Genomic DNA, 22,093 nt, shown 5'->3' with positions numbered 1-22,093 from the left:
AAAAAAACCTCCAAAAACAAACAAAAAAACCCCTCCCTTTCCAGAAATACGCCATCCTTCTCTTCACAATATACTAAATAATAATAATAATAATAATACATTAAATTATTTATTTTAGAAATTTGGCACTTAATAAATCTAATGACTGGTGGTTCCCTTTCCATTTGTTTCTTTCCTGGAGAATTTAATCATGAACCCAATAAATTAGGGCACAGCAAAATAGGCAAACAGGCCAGCAGGGGTCGGGGCATGGGGAGCTTAATGGCTCAGCTCAGGGTACCACGAGCAGAAGGCAGTGAGGACATCTGTCCAGGAAGGTTATCCAGGGTGGGGTGTCAAAGCCTAGAAGAGCAAGGACAGCCTGGTGCAGGGCTGGGGCAATGGAAGTGTGGTTACATACAGGGGTGTGACCAAATAAGCAAATAAGCAAATATATTCCGTATAACTGGAGCTGGGTTTCTCACTGTCAGAGAAGAAACATACAAATATTGAAATGGAAAAAAAATAGAAAGAACTCAAAGGTGATAAGTTGAAATTGAAGGCATTGGTATGAACTTACGGATTTCAATCTATCTGCTAGATAAAGTAAGAAATTGGGGCATCTGAGTGGCTCAGTCAGTTAAGCCTCTAATGGCTCTGGTCATGATCTCACAGCTCATGAGTTCAAGCCCCACACAGGGCTCGGCGTTGGGCTCTCTGCTGTCAGCACAGAGCCTGCTTTGGATCCTCTGTCTCCCTCTCTCTCTGCCCCTCACCCCTCTCCTGCTTGTGCATGCACACACACACTCTCTTTCTCTCTTAAAAAAAAATGGGGGCGTCTGGGTGGCTGAGTCCGTTAAGTGTCCGACTTCGGCTCAGGTCATGATCTCATAGTTCTTGAGTTTGAGCCCCACATCGGGCTCTGTGCTGACAGTCCAGAACCTGGAGCCTGCTTTGGATTCTGTGTCTCCCTCTCTCTCTGCCCCTCCCCACTCACACTGTCTCTCTCTCTCTCTCTCTCAAAAATAAACACACACACAAATTTTTTTAATAAAACTAAAAATTAAAAAAAATTAAAAAGAAACAAATATATCTGTGCACATATGTTTACTTTCATATACTCTTTAGTTTTACCCTCTGAGATAGTCTGGAAGAAGTGATGCCCCAATAGCAATGAGCACATTTACCATCCAAACCTTGGCTTCTAAATATTCTCACTAGAAGGAACAAGATTCCTTAGAAAAATGACGAATACTAGGATGGGACAGGAAAAGTATAAGATGAGACTAGAATGTTTTATTATGCTGGAAAGTAAAGAAATGCTCAAAGAATAATGGAGACACATCAAAAGAATATAGAAACAATCAAAGTGGCTCCCACAACAATTTTAGCATCAAAAGAAATATAGTAGTAGATTTTAGTCCATTAAATAAAACAGCAGACCATGAGTCTATAAAAACATAAACAAATAAGTGAATAACTCAAAATCTGAAGAGGAATGAAATGCTTACACTGTTTTAAAGTACCTCCCCATGAAATACTTACTAGCTACAAAGAGTGAGTAACTGTACTGCGAATAAACCTGCAGAAACCACTTTAACCTAGTTATCAAAGTGCACATCAACAGTAATTGGACAGCTCGAAATCCTGCACCTCTGCCAAGATGCGATGAAAAGAAAGCAGCATCACTTTTATAATATTCTTGCCAAAGATGTATTAATTTAATCACAAGGCAAAACTAGACATATCCAAATTGAAGGACATTCCACAAAATAACTGGTCCTTAAGCTTTAAAGGTGTCCAATTTATGAGATTTAAGGAGACTGAAGACTTTCTTAAACCTACAGAGTCTAAAGAGACAGCGCAGTTAAATACGTGCATTATTCTAAACTGGATCTTTCTACTAAGATGGGCATTATTGAAATAACTGGGGAAACTTGAATGGGATGGAGGAATGGATGATAGTAATATAGCAATGTTAATTTCCTGATTTTGATGGTTCTCTGGTAAAGTGTCTTTGTTTGTTGGCTATGGAGGTATTCTGGGGTCATGGGGTATGATGTTGACAGCTTGCTTCCAAATGGATTTGGGGGTCCAAAATTCTTTGTACCTGCTAAGAAGATATATTCTTCATTGGGAGTGATAAAAAGCTTGCTAATTTTTGGCTATTTCTGTGTTTGTCTTCTGATATGCACACCTGAGGACCAACCCGAGTAATATGAATCATATTAAAAATTCAAGCTATTTAGAGGATACCAATGAATCAGTAAACAATAGTAGAAATGTATGGACCGAGGAAGCAGTAAATGGAATCTATAAAATGTAACATACTTTTGCTACTTCAAGATTAAATTATTTTGTTTATTAAGGCTTTTCTTAGAAATTATTTACTTTGAAATTAATTTTCTTAGAAATTAACAAATGAGGGGCACCTGGGTGGCTCAGTTAGTTAAGCATCTGACTTCGGCTCAGGTCGTGATCTCATGGTTTGCAGATTTGAGCTCAGCTTCGGGGTCTCTGCTGTCAGCATGGAGCCCACTTCAGATCCTCTGTCCCCCTCTCTCCCTGCCCCTCCTCTGCTTGTGCGCTCTCTCTCTCTCTCTCTCTCTCTCAAATAAACGAACATTAAAAAAAAGAAATTAACAAATAAACTATGAATCAGGTTATAACTATTTGAATTCTGAATGTTTCTTAAGGTATGTAATTTATGCCCATTGTTTCATTTTGCGAATTATTTGCAGAATATAAGCTTTAACAATGTGGTAAAATGAATAGAAGGTTGATAAGTAATATAATTATTCCTTATTAGTTAATTTTCTCAGAGATTGAATATTGAAAAAAAAAAAGAATTCTTGGTCACATCAGATAAAATATTGCTTTTCTTTTCAATTAGGTATCTACTCTTCTGTAGAAAGTCTACTTGATCCAAATGGATTTTTAAAAATCCAACAGCCCATAGATCTGAGTAGGAGGCATACTCATGAGCATTAAGTTGACACAGGCACAAGCACACCGGTAAGAGTCTAATGATGAAGATAATTTATATAAAGAATTTGTTTATACACTAATATAAGGCACAGCAGTGTAAGACTTATTCTCAGACAGTGTGGTTTTATAAAAAGAAAGACACTTAATGGAAATTCAAAGTGGTTCCCCAAGTCCAAATTTCATTTACATACTTCTATTTAAAAATTAAGATAAAAATCCTTATATCATTAAGAGAAAAATAACACTCGTCCATTAACAGATGAAAGAACCATCATAAATAATTTTCTTTAAACTACTTGAGAAATTTATTCCCATCGATTTATCTCAAAATGTGGTCAAAATATTCACCAAAATGTAACAAGCTATATTAGCACACTGGACCAAACCCCTGTTCTATAGGAGGTTAACTTTCAGCTACTTATTCAGAATTCCAAATGCTGTACTCAGCAAAACTCACACACTATTAAAACATTGAACTTACTAAGATAAAATCCTCAAAGTTGTGACAAATCAGATGTCATGAAAGATATTCACAAATACTAGTTGCTATGATTACTGAACTATAGATGGGTTAAGGACTGAATAGAATAAATAAATCAAGACATCAAAATCTAATGCATGATACAGGATGGACTGACTAATCTCTTAAACATGGGAGTTCTTGTGTCCAAAGTCTTGAAGAACTTTACACCATGGATGCTAACCTTTAGCATCAAACTCCCAACGATATAAGTAGCATTTTCATTTTTTCAGGAAAAAACAATTAAGACACATAATATTTAAAGACAAATACTCATACATTAAATCATCATAACTACAGGATTATTTAGGGGAGGGGTAAAGGCAATAGATCCAATTTTCCCTGTGACAATTCTGGAATATAAATTAACAGAGGAGTTTAAGGCAATCGGGAAAGGCTTAGACATTGTTAAATATTTGAAAGCCCTAGGAAACCACAAAAATGTAGACAGAGCCTATAAATTCCAGAAATCATTTGCAAAAAGGATGGAAGTCAGACCAGGAATGATTACAGCAGCAAATTTGGCTTGGGAGCTCATTTCTGCCTTTTCATGTCTATAACCACAGCAACAAGCATGGGACCCCAGAACAGAAGAGGTGCTCCTTAAATATGGGTTGAATAAATAAATGAATGAGCCTCAAGCTCAAATCTGTTGTCTTTTTCTTTAGAAAAATCAGGACAGAACTTCTCATCCAGTGTCTGACTCAGCAACTGGCATTTCCCCTTCTGCTCATTCCCGAGTTTTGTGCTTTTCTGGACTTACGTAAACTCCTCTGGACAGATGGGAGTCCAGAGAGATGACAATATTACAGACAGATGTGAGTTTTATCCCTTGATCATTTAGGGTAAAATATGATTGTTCCAATTTCATTGCCCTTTGAGAACACAATTTAAAACTTCTGTAATCTTTGTCCTCTCCAAACCAACAGTCAACACTTAATAAAGTGCATTAAAGATTCTGTTTTTACATGATTCATAATGCTAATGAATTCATCAATCCATTATTACACTTCTTTCTGTAAATGTCAAACAGGACGTAGCTGACAGGGTCATGATCATTAAATGTAAGTTCATAGATGTACACACTTGTTCTTGATGGGAGTCATCTATGGACAACTTTTGGCTTTCTGTGCTTCAATTACTTGAATGTCAATCATTGTATATAATATTCACATTACTCTGTCACTATATGTCAAACTTTCCAAACATCTATGCATATTTTTATAAATTTAGATGGATATCCTTTAATACTTTGTAAAGTCCCTTTTTCCAAAAATGGTTTCTATTGCTTTGTTTTATTTTAATTTTTTTTTTTTTTATATTTACCCTCATTTGAAACTAATGAGTGTTTTCACATAGAGTCTCAGATGGGGTTTCTTGAGGTGGGTCCGAGATAAAGATCTTTACACAAGTGATTTATGGAGGGAGTGTTTCAGAAGAAACTTGTAAAGATGTGAAGGAAGCAGGATAAGGTGGGAATGAAGCAAAGCAAAGATGTAGTTACAGCTGAAGTCTAGGCTCACCTTGATCCTACCGGGAGTTTGGAAACAAGAGTAACACACAAAAATTGTCCCACCCTGAGGCAAATGGGCAAGTTGGGCAGCTGTAGCCATTAACAGCTCACACAACAGCAGGGCCGAGGGAACGGAGGGAGGCCTCCCAATGGGTTTCTTTCTGATATTTAATTTCCCAAAAGAAAATAGAACTTCCTATGGATTGATGGTCTACTTTCATTGTCTTAGTAATATACATATAAATCATGTTTTCCATATGTAAAACATTTTCTGTAAAATAATAAAACTGAAGTAACTTGGTAACCCACCACTGGACAACTAAAGACTGATGAAGCAGATGAAAATAAAATGCGTAAGTGGTGCCTGTACTAAAACCTTAAATTCCAAACAGCCTTATCCTAGGCGTTCAGTTCTGGAAATCACATTCCATGAACAACAGCCACCATGGAAATTTCAGATTATGCAACTTTAAAATTTTGAGCTCACAAACAGTGGTAATTCTGTGACTCGAAAGTGAATAGCAGCTTTACCAGCAATGATGGAAATCTCACTTTCACCAGGGTAGGGTCTCCCTTTATTAATCACAATGCACCCACGTCAGCAATGGCTCTTCTGAAGAAGTACTGTAAAGGAGAGTGTACTACTAAGTGCTCCTAGAGCAACTTGAGAACATAGGTATTAGTTACTTAATTAAACCTTTCCTCCAACGTCATAGTGTACCTTTAATTTGTTCTTTCTATGCCCTTTACATTTAGTGTCTTGCAGGTTCCATCATGTTCCATGCCATTCAGTATTTGTTCCTCTTTCATGGGGATAACTATTAAAGAAGGAAGACAACCTCTCAGATGGATCAAGTGGATGGAAGAATCAGAAATCTCTCCCTCTTGTGCCTATGTACGCTTACGACTGAGCCCATTATTTGGGGACAGTTCTGTTTGGGCATCAAAGCTACTCCTGGTCTTCCTTATAGCTTTATCAATATGGGGTGATGGATAAAAGCAGAGGCTCTGGAGGTAGGCACATGTCAAACTTAAAGAGCTGCTGTGGCTCTTTCTATTCTCTTTGCTTGTGTATGGAGGTGCTGAGCTAGAGACAGTAAATGAAGATAAAAAAATAAAGCTGTATAGGTTTCGAAAAGGGAGAGAGGAACTAAATGACCACTGCTAGCATACATCTAAGAATAAAATGTGATGCAGTCCTTACAGAGTTTCCTATATCTTTTTTTTTAAGTTTGCCATTTATTTATTTAGAGAAATAAATGAGAAAGGGTGGGGGGAGAGAACCAGCAGGGGAGGGGCAGAGAGCGAGGGGGACAGAAGCTGGCTCTGTGCTGATAGCAGAGAGCCCGACACGGGACTGGAACTCGAGAACTGTGAGATCATGACCTGAGCTGAAGTTGGACACTTAACCAACTGAGCTACCCAGGTGCCCTCCTCCTATATGATCTTAAAGACATAGAAATATCCAAATTTTACAGGAGAAGGTAGCCACCACTTTATCTATGAAGAAATGAGTACTGAGTACTATGGGATAGCTACATAGCTTACAATGATCTACAATCCACAATCTGCCGAGATGCCTCAAGTGTTCCAAAACAACTATTAGGGGAGGATTTGAAGTCAGATAAAAGGTGTGTCCTTTTCATGACTCATGAAGGGTGGAGCTGGAGAAGGATAAGAGCAGACTTGAAATTGGGGTTTGGAAATTTTCTTCTGTAGGCGGTTGGCATCAGTGGGGCACCAAGCCAGGTTCTAAATTCTTCTGCTTCCTTATTTCAGAGTCCTTTACTTCAATCTGTTTAATCTGGAATCCAATCTATGACATATCTCCTCCATTCTATATAGTTTTATCTGTCCAAGCCTTGGCTATATTTGGGAGAATATTAGAAAGTTCATTAGGACTTTAATTTTGTTTTAGCAATTCATGGGTCACTTTAGAAAGGAGATATCCATAAAGTGTATTTCCCACTCAACATTTGATAACAAATGAGGCACAGAGAGGTTAATGGCTTGTCTGATATCACACAGCTATTCAGTGGGGAGTTGTAAATCACTGCATAATCTGTGTTCTCTTAATGATTAATTCCTACCGGCAGGCCACACATTAAGCAATTATATTTTCCCTCTGAAGATTCTTTGTCCCAGAAGCACGCTATAATCCAGCAATACCGAATTATTCGTACCATATTTCTTTCTTCTGCATCTGTTTACACCAATTTCTCTTCCTGGAAAGTTCCCTAAACTATCTCTATATCCATGTTCTACATCTCTATATTTCAGTAAGCCTTCTGCAGTAACCCCAAGACGGATTACGGACATTTCACCAGTACCATATTGTATTATAACAACCTATTTATGTGTATTTCTCTCCAATAAGAAGTGCATGTCTTAAATATCTTTATATCCATCAAGTCTAGTACAGTGACTGACAGAAGGTAGGTGTTTAATAAATTTGTATTGAGTGAATGAATGAGCACAATAATGAATACAAATATGAGTGCATGAATAAGCAGTGAAAGAAGCTTCTATGAGAGGGGCGCCTGCGTGGCTCAGTTGGTTAAGTATCTGACTCTGTTTCAGCTCAGGTCATGATCTCACAATTTGTGAATTCAAGCCCCACACTGGGCTCTATGCTGACAATGAGGAACCTACCTGGGATTCTCTCTCTCCCTTCCTTCCTGCCCAACCCTCTGTCTCTCTCTCTCTCTCTCTCTCTCTCTCTCTCTCAAAATAAAAAAAAATAAACCTTTTTTTTGAGATGCTATTTTTTATTTTTTATTATTTTTTTCAATATATGAAATTTATTGTCAAATTGGTTTCCATACAACACCCAGTGCTCATCCCAAAAGGTGCCCTCCTCAATACCCATCACCCACCCTTCTCTCCCTCCCACCCCCATCAACCCTCAGTTTGTTCTCAGTTTTTAAATAAATAAACTTTTAAAAAAATAAAAGAAGAAGCTTGTATGAGAGATTATAGAGGTATTTATAATAGGAGCTGAGAAACGATGGCATTATTTCTTATTTCTTAAATAACCAAGAAAGATGCAGGTTAAGGGCTATTTTTGCTTTCCTGTATAATGGAGTCTACAATTATGTTTGCTGCAGAAAAAAGTAGTTACCCTACTATCAGGTTCTGTCTAGATCCTGAAGAGCCTGGAACCCAAAGTGCCCACCAAAGCTGCTGAGGAGCAGGAACATTACTTGATAAGCAAAAGTTGCTCACAGGGAAGTATTTTAGGGAGATATGAGTAGAATGACTAACTCTTTCCCGTCCCAAGGATAGGAGCACAAAAGAAGGCTGCAATCCAGCAATTCCACCCTGAGATACAGATGCAACAGAAATAAAAACATACATCCACACAAAAACTGGTACACAAATGATATTGCAGTATTCATAACGACAAAAGGGGAGAAGACAACCCAAATGTCCACCAACTGACAAATGGATAAACAAGATGTAGGAATCTATACAATAGAATTATTTGGCCATAAAAAGGAATGAAGTACTGGAACATTCTACCGCATGGATGAACCTTGAAAACATTATGCTAAGTGAAAGAAGCCAGTTACAAAAGACCACATATTACATGATGCCATTCACATGAGATGTCCAGAACAGGGAAATCTACAAAGATAGAGTGTAGGTTAGCAGCTGCTTGTGGCTGGTAGGGGTGGAAGGTGATAGGTAAAGAATATGAGGGCTTTTAAAAAAAATTTTTTTTAACATTTATTTATTTTTGAGAGAGACAGAGACAGAGTGTGAGCAGGGGAGGGGCAGAGAGAGAAGGAGACACAGAATCTGAAGCAGGCTCCAGGCTCTGAGCTGTCAGCACAGAGCCCGACGCGGGGCTCAAACTCACAAACTGCAAGATCATAACCTGAGCTGAAGTCGGACACCCAACCGATAGAGCCATGCAGGCGCCCCAAGGATATGAGGGCTTTTTAAGGTTATTTATTTATTTTTGAGAGAGAGAGAGAGACTGTGAGTGAGGGAGGGGCAGAGAGACAGGGAGACAGAGAGAAGTGAGGGTTGGTTTTTTTTTTTTTTTTTTTTTTTTAGAGATGACGAAAATGTACTAAAATTGGGGCAACGGTTGCACATATCTGTGATATACTAATAACCATTAAAGTGAACACTTTAATTTTTTAATCATTTTTAGAGACAGAGAGAGTGTGTGTATACAAGCAGGAGAGAGGAGTAGAGGGAGAGAGGGAGAGAGAATCTTAAGCAGGCAACACAGAGCTTGATGCGGGACTTGATCCCACAACCCTGGGATCATGACCTGAGCTGAAAGCAAGAGTTGGACACTCAACAGACTAAGCCACTCAGGTGCCCCTAAAGTGTACACTTTAAGTTGTAAATTGTATTGTGTTTAAATTATGCCTCAATGAAGCTGTTAAAAAGTGACAAAGAAAAAGAGAGAGAGGAGAGAGAGAGAGGTTGAAAACATCTCAGACTATAGGCTGCCATCAGAATCCTCCCAGCATGTTAACAAGATTCATTTCAGGTATTTGCTAAAGATGTCCCAGTCTCTTACCCTCATTTCTACCTTGCACATTTCCAAGGCCCCAACCACAGCTCACTAACACTCAGCCTGTTTTTAGCCAACTATCGCATCATGAACTCTTCTTTTGTGTGTGTGTGAGTGTGTGTGTGTGTGTGTGTGTGTGTGTGCGTGTATGATAACCAGCTGAACCAGATAAGTCCTTGTCTGTGCCACATCCACAGTTTCAATACCAAAGCACCATTTATTGAATGCCCATCGTGTGCCCAGCACTCGGCATCTGTCATCACTAAGCCTCATAACAACCCCAGGAGGTAGGCTGCATTACTTCATTTCACAGAGGAAGATGTGAGACCAAGCCTTGCTAATTGCCTGGTACCACTACGTGGGAACTGACAGACCCAGGTTGAAGATGTGTGTGATTCACAGTATCTGTGCTCTATTTACAATTCGTGTCCTCAAAGTCTAGAATGGAACAGAAATAAAACTAGCCCAAGAGAGGTAATAAAGAAGGAGAGTATGGAACGGCTGATGAAGACAAATAACCTGATTGGTGTTCCAGACTGGAACAGTGATATGAGGATTCTGGTTTAAAATCCTGCCCTAATGGCCTGGACAATGACAAAGGGTTCTCCTGGGTCTGTGCCTACTCAACCTGTCTGCTTGGTGAGAGAGCCTTTAAATCTTGTTCTAGCTGAGCAAGCAATAGCATACTCTCAAGTCAGTTTCTTTTGTAAAAGAGCTATGCTTTTGCTCCTAATTCTAGTCGTCAGTCCTATTCCAGCAGGACTCGGTGCATCTTAAAGCCACATGAACTTTCCTGTGTAAAAACGTCAGACTGCGGGAGCGGAGTGGTCGCCAGAGATGCCCGACGGTCTGTTCTGAGGAGTGGCCAGCAGCACAATGGAGGGCACCAGGGACCACTGACACCTGAGACAGACTACAGATCAGCATGTACCAGAGGTGGAAATCCAAGTCAAACACAGAAGGACAGCCTCACTGAGCAAGCAAGAGTGTCAGTGTGCCCAAGGCGATCTCAGCCGCAGCAAGTACCTGTGGTGGAGACAGGCATTCTTCGCTGAGACACGAAGAGGTGGTTAAAGCAATCCGGGCAGCTGATGTCCCAGTGACAGACCAGCTGACAATGTGCCAATGTATTTGATTCAGCTAATGTAATAAAAATATTATCCATGAAACATAAGTAAATAAAATATCAGATTGCTTTTATGTCTTACACCATCAACTGTGGCATGTAGACATCAGAGGCACCACTGAAGTTTGACTCGTTAATCTACGTCCTGTTATTTTTACGTGAGGATGTCTGAGGGTGCTATTTTTCTGCTACTTCTCACGCTCCTTTCTCCTCTTCCTTGGTGCACTTTTATCTAGACATCATCCTCCATCCACCCCCCCTTTGGCCATTTTGAAAGCACATTGGCCAGTCTCTTGTCATGTGGTCCTTCATGAAATGCAAACTCCTTCTTGCTTGTAATATTTTAGAATACTAAATTCAGGTCCAATAAATCAAACCCAGCTTTGCTACCATCAAACGGCGGGTGGTTGTTCATTTTCCTGTTTTCCTTTCTCCTCTGAAGTCAGTAACTTCAACTATCAGAAAATAAGAAAAGACTCCCTCCACATAAATGAGAGTAAGCATGCAGACCAAAAGATTAAAAGGCTGGCGTAAGGACACACAGAAGAGGAAGCAGGGATCTCTGGAAGCTTCAGCTGGCACAGACTTACTGGGAAATGCCTGCCAGACTAACCTTTATTAGATAAGTGCGGCTGGCGTGGCACTTTTGGACTTTAACAGAGCGTATGACTAAGACTCTCATGACACTTTTATGGACAAGCTATATTGGATTAGATAAGAACCTAATTGGATATAGCCATACCTGGCTGGACAGTCCTAATAAAAATATTATAACTGATGGGTACTTAGTAGCTTTGTCCTCACGAACTTACATAAAGATGTCCAAGGCAAGCATAGCAAATTCAGAGTGACTGCAAAGAATATTGCACGTTAAGTATGACTTTAAAATGATTTCGGTAGAGTGGACAGTAACGCAATGTTATCAAAATAATTTTTAATTGGTTATGTTCTATATGTCAAGTTAACAAAGGATAAGTCACATATATATGTGTGTGTGTATATATATATATATATATATACACACACACATATATATACATAAGAGATTGAATATATTACAGTATTACAGTACGTTTGTATTCTGGAAAAAATGTCCTATAGAAATCGTGCAACATTTACATCCTCATCATGACCACTTGGACCCATACTGTCCACTATGGTGCCCACCAGCTACATGTGGCCAGTGAGCACTTGAAATGTGTGTGCTCTGAATTGAGATGTGCTGTGAGCATAATATCCACAACAAATTTCGAAGACAAAGTGTAAAAAAGGATGTCAAATATCTCATTAATAATTTTTATACGGGGGTGGGGGGGTGCCTGGGGCGCTCAGTCAGTTAAGCATCTGACTCTTGATTTCACTCAGGTCATGATCTCGCAGTTCATGGTATTGAGTCCTGTGTCGGGCTCTGTGCTGACAGAATGGAGCCTGCTTGGTATTCGCTCTCTCTCTCTCTCTCTCTCTCTGCCTCTCCCCAGCTCACTTGTACCCACACAAAAAAAACTTAAATATTTTTTATACTGATTACATGTTGAAATGATAATATTTCACATATATTAAGTAACAGAAAATGTTACTAAAATTAAGTTCACTTGTTCCTTTTTCTTTTTAATATGGCTACAGAAAAGTTTGTAGTTCTCTATGTAGTTTGCATTATATTTCTACTGCCTGCACAAATGTAGGCCAGCATGGCAAATTTCATTGTGTTCTTTTCCTGGTTTGTATTAGTCACCCAAAAAGCCCTAGATTCCTAGCACATCCCTCACCCTTCATCAGCCTTGAATATCCCCCAATCCAAACACCCTCCACAAATCCTGAATCTCTTTCATTGTGCCTTGTGGAACCAACGCCCATCGTTAGCCCGTTAGCCAAATTCCCCTATCCCTCGCCTCTTCTTTGCACATTTCCTTCCCCTTCTTACTCTAATTCAGTGGTTCTAAAACACATCTGTGCATTAGAATCATGTTGGGGATTTTAAATGAATCAATGCCCAGGACTCATTTTCAGAATGTTCAATCAGAACCTTTGCCATGGGGATAAAGCTTCTGAATGTTTTAATAGCTCACCCAAGTGGTTCTAATGCGCAGCTGGGATTGAGAACTACCCATTAAACCAGTGTCAACCTCCCACCAACTCCAACCCCACGTCTGTACTGGTGAACATGGCTGGAGAAAAACACACAGCATGCTGACTAGTCTCCGTAGCCTACCCTAACGTGGATTTAAAGCTGTCCACCACTCCTACAATGTTTCCCTTGTCCGTGCACTATCTTTTATCTGCTAGAGAAATATCCTTTTCCCCCATCCTCACTCTCAGCCCATGACCTTGCTGCCTAGTTAGGCGAAAACATGGAAGAATTACTAACAACCTTCCACAAGATCCCTCCACTGCATCTAGCCTCACTCCATATATATTCTGCCTTTCCCCATTACTATAGCTCAGGCTGTCCAACAGAACTTTCTGCGATAATAAGAATGTTCTAGGCTGGCGCTGTCCAGTAATGTAATCACTGGCCACTAAGGGGATCTGGCAACCAAAGCCTATAGGCCACAGTTCAGAAAATCAGATATTTAGGTGTGAGAAGAGGCACCTAAGGGAATGCTGGAGAAGTGTTTTAAAACTTCTGAAGGGGTGTCCCGTGGATGAAAGTGGAGACACTCTTTGCATTTAGCTTCACTCTGCGTGACAGAAATTGGACTAAAAACTGGAAGTAAAGAGAAGGTAAATTGTAATTAATTAATTTATTATTTACGTATAATTAATATGCGGCCTTCTACTGGTTTCAGGCGTATAACATAATGATTCAACATTTGTATACATTTCTCAGTGCTCATCACGATAAATGTACTCTTAATCCCCTTTACCTTTTTCATCCATCCCCCTACCCACCTCCCCTCTGGCAACCATCAATTTGTTGTCTGTATTTAAGAGTCTGGTTTTTTTTGTTTGTCTCTTTTCTTTGTTTTGTTTCTTAAATTCCACACAGGAGTGAAATCATATGGTATTTGACTTTCTCTGATTTACTTCACTTAGCATTATGCCCCCTAAGGCCATCCCTGTTGTCACAAATGGCAAGATCTCATCCTTTTTTATGGCTGAGTCATATTCTATCATATATAGGTATAGATGATATATTTATCCACTCATCTGTGGCTGGACACGTGAGTTGTTTTCATATCTTGGCTTTTGCAAATAAATGCTGCAATAAATAGAAGGGTGTATCTATCTTTTTGAATTAGCGTTGACATTTTCTTTACGTAAATATACAGTAGTAGAATTACTGGATCATATGGTATTCTATTTTTAGTTTTTTGAAGAATCCCACCAAAGTGCATGAGGCTTCCTTTTTTTCTACCTCCTCCCCAACACTTAATGTGTCTTTTTTATTTTGGCCATTCTGATAGGTGTGAGGTGATATCTCATTGTGGTTTTGATCTGCCCATTTCCTTGATTAGTGATGTTGAGCATCTTTTCATGTGTCTGTTGGTCATTTGTATGTCTCTTGGAAAAACTGCCTATTCAGGTCCTCTGCCCATTTTTAATTGAATTATTTGTAGTAATCGAATTATTTGGATATTAACGCCTTATTGGATATATCATCTGCAAATATCTTCTCTTGTTCTTCAGGTGGCTTGTCATCTTGTTGGTGGTTTCCTTCACTGTGGAAAGGTTTTTTATTTTGGTGTAATCCCAATAGCTTAGTTGTGCTTTTGTTTCCCTTGCCCGAGGAGACATATCTAGAAAAATGTTTCTACTGCCAACGTCAAAACAATTATAGCGTGTGTTTTCTTCCAGGATTTATACGATTTCAAGTCTCACATTTAGGTCTTTAATCCATTTTGAGTTTATTTTTGTGTGTGGTGTATAATAAAGTGGTCCAGTTTCATTCTTTTGCATGTAGCTTCCCGTTTTCCCAGCTCCATTTGTTGAAGAGACTGTCTTTTCCCCGTTGTATATTCTTGCCTCTTTTTTCACAGAAAAGGTAACTTTTAGCTTGATTTAACAACAAAAACATCCTAGTGAAATTTTTATGTTTCCTGAAGACAGCTCCTAATAACATAATAAGAAAGCAGAAACCAAATAATTGTCTCAAGAATACTGCAGATGAGAGACCTCCATTCGTTGGAGGATCAAACAGGTGATTTCCACATTGGGCTGCAACTCCCAAGTTTTCATTGTTTTTCATTTTTACGTTATTTATTTTTTTTAATGTTTATTTATTTTTGAGAAAGAGAGAGACAGAGACAAAGCATGAGCAGGAGAGGGGCAGAGAGAGAGAGGGAGACACAGAATCCAAAGCAGGCTCCAGGCTCTGAGCTGTCAGCACAGAGCCCAAGGCAGGGCTCAAACTCACTAGTCACGAGATCATGACCTGAACCAAAGTTGGATGCTCAACTGACTGAGCCACCAAGGCATCCTTATTGTTTTCTATTTTTTAAGTTTATTTATTTATTTTTGAGAGAGAGAGAGAGGGAGAGAGAGAGAGAGTCAGGGAGAGAGGGAGAGAGAGAGGATTCCCAACAGGCTCTGCACTGATAGCACAGAGCCTGATGCAGGGCTTGAACTTACAGACCATGAGATCATGACCTGAGCCAACCAAAAGTTGGACGCTCAACTGACTGAGCCACCCAGATGCCCCAGCAACTCCCAAGTTTTTAGAAAGATAAACCAAGTTTAGATGAGGAAAAATACCACGACTTTATAAAGAATGGTTGGCCTCCGTGCCTCGCTGCTTTCATGACTCAGGTCTGGCGAGATGGCCAGACGAGAGGAAATGAGAATGAGAAGTCAGGGGCACCAGGGCCAAGCTTTGCCCCTAAGGAGTCAGAGGACCGGATGCAAGTTACCCCACTTCTCTGGGGTGCCAATAAGCCCTCAACAGAGGAAGACTCGGCCTGGATGAGCCCTACGTCCACTTCAGTTTTAACACTAAAATTCTGTGTTCTTTTTCAACTTATAGGCACTGAAAAAGGGCTGGAGATGAATGGGTGAAGCGGTCACAGGATAGTACAAGATGAGGGAGGGAGCACCTGGCATGGTCAGAGTAAAGGAAAACCAGGGCAAATCAGATTCTTCCTTCCCAGATAAATGAAAGATAAGGTTCCTCAGGGCCAGCCAGCCAACATCTTCCCTTCAAGTGTGTGGAAGATGAGAGAGCGCCAAGCTTGAAAAATCAGGGTGAAATTGCTACTTATATAGAGAACTGCTTCTCAATCCCAAGGGATGAATAAAGCCCAAGGTTGTGCTGTTGTGGTTCATGGAGACTAAAGCGTACACTGAGTGATCATCACTGAAGACTGATTTCAAAAAAACGTAAGCCTAGGAGCAAATGCACCTCACTGTGCATGCTGGAGCTCCTTCGTCTCGACTGAAAAAAATCTCTCATGGATGTTGTCTAGGTGTTAAATTATAGAGACTAATGAGACAGTACTAAGAACTTGAGTTACTCCAGCTGTTCCTAATACATCGGTCTACATTCTTCTATTTAAAAAAAAAAAAAAAGTTTATTTTGAGAGAGAGGAAAAGCAGAGAAGGGGCAGAGACAGAGGAAGACAGAAAACTCCAAGTAGGTTCTGCGCGGTCAGCACAGAGACTGATGATGCGCTTGATCTCACCAACCTGGAGATCATGACCTGAACCCACATCAAGAGTCAGACGCTAAAACCGACTAAGCCACCCAGGCGCCCCTACCTTCTTCTAGATATAACCTGCGTACGGCTTTTGGACTTGTTTAGACATTTGGGTGGAAAAGCATCAAACAATGTTGATAGAATCTGAGTAAAAAAAAAGAAAAAGTATTTCCCAGTATCACCCAGATAGGTGATGCCAAAACGCTCCAATGGAGTTTAAGCAAATCTATGACTTGCTTCCTTCCTTAGGCCAAAATTAGTACTAAAAACTTGACATTTTCTAAGATTTAGGTCAGGGTTGAGGCCAGGGCTCTAGAATCATCTGAAAACCAAGACTCGTGTCTTCACCGTTTCCTCTGTTTATTTCCATCTCATTTTATTCTTCCTCTGTGAAAGGAACTGACCTGCCTTGTTCCCCTTTTTCATTTAAAAAAAAATTTTTTTTAACGTTTATTTATTTTTGAGACAGAGAGAGACAGAGCATGAACAGGGGAGGGGCAGAGAGAGAGGGAGACACAGAATCTGAAACAGGCTCCAGGCTCTGAGCTGTCGGCACAGAGCCCAACGCGGGGCTCGAACTCACGGACCGCGATGACCTGAGCCGAAGTCGGACGCTTAACTGACGGAGCCACCCAGGCACCCCTCCCCTTTTTATTTAGTCAGTATCTCTTACCAGGCTTCACAGACTCACCAGAACAAGGTGGTTATCTGGACCCTTGGCTCTGTGAAGTTTAGATAACAGAATCAATTTTTACCAGATAGTTGGAAAACAGAAATGACAACATTCCTTTCCAGACTGGGCTCCCTAAACCTTTTCATGATTTTTCTTTTTGGTACAATGAGGGCTGACGGGGCCTCTTGACACCATTAGCAGTAAATGAATTTTTCAATAAAGACTAACAGAGAAAAAGTATGGGAATTTGGATTTTTTTTTTTGACCCAGAGAGCTATATCTCCTTATGTCTTTACTTTCCATGTATACTCTATGGGAAATTTCAGCAAAAGCTTCTTAAAATTAATCCAATAGCTGTCTCCTTCAATTCTCTTTCCTGAAAGTCTTCACTCATCTATGGAGAGGTCCTGGCCACTTCTTAAGGGCTCCTATCCAGGAAGATTAAAGGCAGCGCAGTGAACTCAAGTTTTATCCTGAGGCATATCTTTGTAAACTTAGCAATACTTCCTTCTTTTTACATGAGGAAATTTAAAGCGAAGCAGGCTCAGATGTGAATTGGATTCTGTCCTATTTCTCCCCCCAAACTGGGAAGACACTGGTCGTATACTCGCACATTCGTATTATAAATATTCAAAGGCTCTAATCCGGTCTCCTCCATATAACACACATTTTAACTCCTACTTTAAACTTCCAGAATGCTTTTTTTTTGGCATCTCTTATGCCCTACTTTACAATGTCTGTCAGCCTAGTATTTCTACCTTCTTCTTTTATTAATCTATCTTCAAGGTCATGTGTGGAAACACCTTTCAGTGGAAAGAACCCATCCACTTTGACAAAAACGTACACTATAAACCTTCATTACTGCAAGGATCTTAAAAAAAAAAAGTCTAAAAAAAATGCCTTCAAAGCAGAGTTCCCTAAAATTTGCTTGGGGCAACACTGGTCCCAGGAGTTGATGCAGTAAACAAAAACAAAAACAGGGAAGCGAGGGGGATGCTGTACAAAGAGCTACAAATTTCAAAAAGCAATAAAATTCCAATTGTACAGCAGCATTTTGAAGGGTGGTAGACATTCTAAAGTAAAAATATATATTTAATTTTGTGTAACTGCATATTTCTCAAACTTCTTTGATTATGGAACTACTTTCACGTATGTATTTAACACTTAGTAACATACTGCTGTACTAGGGTTCCACGATACACAGTTTGGAAATTGTGCTAAAAGACGTTACTCTTCCATTTTTCAAGAATTATTATTCTAGCTCATTCATGTATTGGAAAATAACCTTGAGATATAAATATAACTCATTTCTTCTTCACACTGTATTTACAGGAGAATTTATGGTTCATCTCCGAAATACCAAATCTCTGAGTGACTATTTGGCTGTTGCAAGTAAACACAAAACATCTCCGCTTTTTCGTAATATTATGGTAACTTCATCTGAACAGCTCTTGGCTCATGTGCTGGGGACAGGCCGTCAGTCATCACAGACAATTGCCACACTCACATGGCCAATATTCATCTCTCATTTGCCACTCTTCAGTCTTCATATATCATATTCAAGTTACTGCCTACCGTATGTGCTTCTCATACCTACATCCAAACAAACTAAAAGTCATATTTATTATTTCCCTCACCAAAAAAAAAATGTAATTAATGGTGTCCAGGTGAGAGAGAACAGAGTACAACTCCTTCCTCCTCTTTGAGGGAGGGAGGGAGGGAGAGAGAGAGAGAGCAGGCATAAGGGAGGTAGGGACAGAGAGAGAGGGAGAGAGAGAATCCCAAGCAGGCTCTGTGCTAACAGTGCACAGAGCCTGATGTGGGGCCTGAACCCACAAACTGTGAGACCATGACCTGAGCTGAAACCAAGAGCCAGACGTTTAACCAACTGAGCCACCCAGGTGTCTCTGACCCTTTCTGGTTCTGTTAACCTCGGTCACCTCCTCATCTGTGACATGGGAGGTTAACCCAACACAACTCACAAGTATTCAGTGAGATCCTGCATGTAAATTCCTCAGGCTGGCACACAATAATCCTTTGTTCTTATTAGTAATGAAGTGTCCTACGATGATTTTTCACAAACGTTTTACAGATTTCATCCATGGTCATCCCTGAAACTTCTGGCAATTCTCCCTATTTTTCCCAATCGATTCCAACTTTTTCACCCTCCAAATTTCCCTACACCTTGCCCACTGACAAACCTTTTTCTAGAAATAATTAGAAAATGCCAGACTGATTAGGAACCTGTAGTGAGCAGTATTAGTCCACTGCTGCCCATTCCAGCTGACCTAAATTCCTCGCTCCTCAAACATTAACATGTTCCCCCCCACACCTCAGTCCCAATTACCAGCTCCATCATGAACCTTCTAGATGTATTTACATGGTTCTTCTTTAGAACATCCTCCCTCTCACCCCCTTTTCTTTTCTTTTTATTGTTAGTATCAAATCTCCTGCAAAAAAACCCTCTTCCTGATGTCCCTGATTAACCCTTTCCTTTTTTTAAGTTTATCTGTCTGAGAGACAGAGAGCATGAATGGGGGAGGGGCAGAGAGAGAATCACAAGCAGGCTCCACACTGTCAGCAAGGACCCTGATGTGGGGTTCGAACTCATGAACTGCGAGATCAACCTGGGCCCAAATCAAGAATGGGACTCTTAACTGACTGAGCCATCCAGGCGCCCCCGATCAACCCTTTCAAGGGCTATAGATTTATGACTCTAATTTTCTTCTGACACATTCATATATATACACACACAGACTTTATACCAAGTTGTACTTACTGATGTTAAGTTTCCCACTCTACTATGCCTGTTATTTTTTTTAAGTTGAGATGTAATCGACATATAACAACGTATTAGTGTTAAGTGTACAACCTGAGGATATATGTATATATTGTGAAACTGATTACCACGGTAAGTTTAGTTAACATCCCTCACTACCATAATTACAACATTTTTTTCCCTTGTGATGAGAACTTTTAACATAGACATTCTTAGCCACTTTCAAGTATACAATACAGTGTTGTTAACTAGAATCACCATTCGCTTTGTCTTTCCTCCCAGATAGTTTTCTCATATAAACACAAAGCTTTTTAAGTGGAGTGAATGTATCAGGTTTTTCTCCTTCCCACAATGGAAGCGTAAAAATACTTGATTGATCCAGCAATGCTAAACCCTTTCATTCTCAGTAGTTATATATACTTTAATGGGAATAAAAATCCCATGGGACATTTGGGGGCTACAGCAAAGTAAGGTGTTTGTTTCAGGACAAAAGCTGTATATGGAGTGCCTGTGAAGTTGTCATTTATTTGTTGGTTGGTTTGAGTGTTTTGTCATTCAGGATGTTGTTTATTGACCAAAGGTGTTCATGAATACTTAAAGCATATCTGCCTGGAATCTTCCCAATCATTTTAGGGTTAGGTAACACTTCTCTGGCGATAGCCTTTGCTAGGATTTTGAAAGTTGGGTTACTTATCAAAGATTCTAGAACTTCTCTCTCCTTAAGGAGGCGAACGTAAAGGGCAATCTCTAAGTATGATTCGTGTGGAGACAAAGAGGTCTTCAATACCTTGCAGCAGAACATCCCTCAGCTTCAAAGTCTGTCACCTGTAGGGGCTGGCAATGGCCCCAGGCCACCGCGAGCTGTGGTTTCTGGCAGGTACTCTGGGAAGTTATTCCTCTTCCCCTCCATTCTGCAGGAGGCAGCCAGTCCTGTGAAATCCTCTCAGCACCTCTGCCAAGCAGCCTTTCCAAGCCTTTCCATCTGCAAACCAAGATGCGTATCTTTCACATACCTGCCATGTGCCCTTGGCAGGGGGTCAAAGTTTTGCCTAATTCTTAGCATATCCCGTAGTCCTACAGCTCTGTCCCTTTCTCCCCCACTCAAGAAAGCATATTGGAATACAAACGAATAGGCTGATGAAAGTCACCTTGAATCTGCTCTCATTTATGTGTTTTAAAAAAGTAAATCACTCACGAATTTGGGACGTTTGTCAGCAGAGCATTACTCAGGGATCCACCTAAGTAGCCCTGGCCTGACAGTTACTGTACCAAATGACCGTCCCTGGCAAGGTCGATGCAAGGTCAAATTAAGACTATCCTTGTCACTAAACGACAGCTAATGTAAATTCCTGTTCTTTCAAGAAAAGGGAACTGCTTTCTATGATAAAGCAGGCACTGTGTTAAGCATCTTCTGAGTTCGGCACCACACCACCTGACAAGGGGGGATTTTCGGTAATGGAGGCTCTGGTAGCTTCCGTTACTATTTTCAATACTGATACATAGCAGTCAAGATTTTTCAAAGCCTGAGTCCTTTTCGACCATCACTTATTGCTGCCCAATTAAAAATCTCTGAAGAAACAAATTGGTGTAATTTTCATCCAGTCTCCATTAAGCCTTCCTGCTACTGGGCTGATTTTACGCTCCTTACCTCCACCCAAGAGCTAATTTTAAAAGTATTGTATGGGGGCGCCTGGGTGGCTCAGTCGGTTGAGCGTCCGACTTCAGCTCAGGTCATGATCTCGCGGTCTGTGAGTTCGAGCCCTGCGTCAGGCTCTGTGCTGACCGCTCAGAGCCTGGAGCCTGTTTCAGATTCTGTGTCTCCCTCTCTCTCTGACCCTCCCCCGTTCATGCTCTGTCTCTGTCTCAAAAATAAACGTTAAAAAAAAAAAAATTTTAATATTTAAAAAAAATAAATAAATATTAAAAAAAAAAGTATTGTATGGGGCACGTGGGTGGCTCAGTTGGCTAAAGCATCCAACTCTTGATTTGGACTCCTGTCATGATCTCCCGGTTCATGAGTTTAGGCCCAATGCTGGGCTCTGCACTGACAGTGCGGAGCCTGTTTGGGATTCTCCCTCCCTCTCTCTCTCTCTCTCTCTGTGTATCTCTCAAAATAAATAAAAAAACTAAAAAAAAAAAAGTATTGTATTGGTTGAAGATATATGAACACTTCATGGATGCCATAGTGAAGTAAAGGCCCATGAATGAATCGTAACTGAAGAAAAATGGCAAGTGAAATGTCTCACCCTCTGTCTTCGTGCAGGCCTATTAGATATGTGGAGTTAAATGCAGGTATGCTAAATGCTAATTATCCACTTAAGATTTTCTTTACGTCTATTCATTAGAAAGAA

The 22,093-nt window shown here is 40.1% G+C and overlaps 1 protein-coding gene and 1 pseudogene across 1 annotated transcript in view; one reads left to right on the top strand and one right to left on the bottom strand.

The window, feature by feature from the left end:
- The window catches only part of LOC131513206 (homeobox protein unc-4 homolog), a 99,612-nt gene that overhangs the window by 73,706 nt on the left and 3,813 nt on the right, over positions 1-22,093 (bottom strand). The window lies entirely within an intron of this gene.
- On the top strand, positions 10,411-10,608 carry LOC131512736 (SNRPN upstream reading frame protein-like; annotated as a pseudogene).

The sequence above is a fragment of the Neofelis nebulosa genome, chromosome 5 (genome assembly GCF_028018385.1).
Source record: "Neofelis nebulosa isolate mNeoNeb1 chromosome 5, mNeoNeb1.pri, whole genome shotgun sequence".
In the NCBI taxonomy this organism is placed as follows: domain Eukaryota; kingdom Metazoa; phylum Chordata; class Mammalia; order Carnivora; family Felidae; genus Neofelis; species Neofelis nebulosa.
This window is presented reverse-complemented; position numbering and strand designations above follow the sequence as displayed.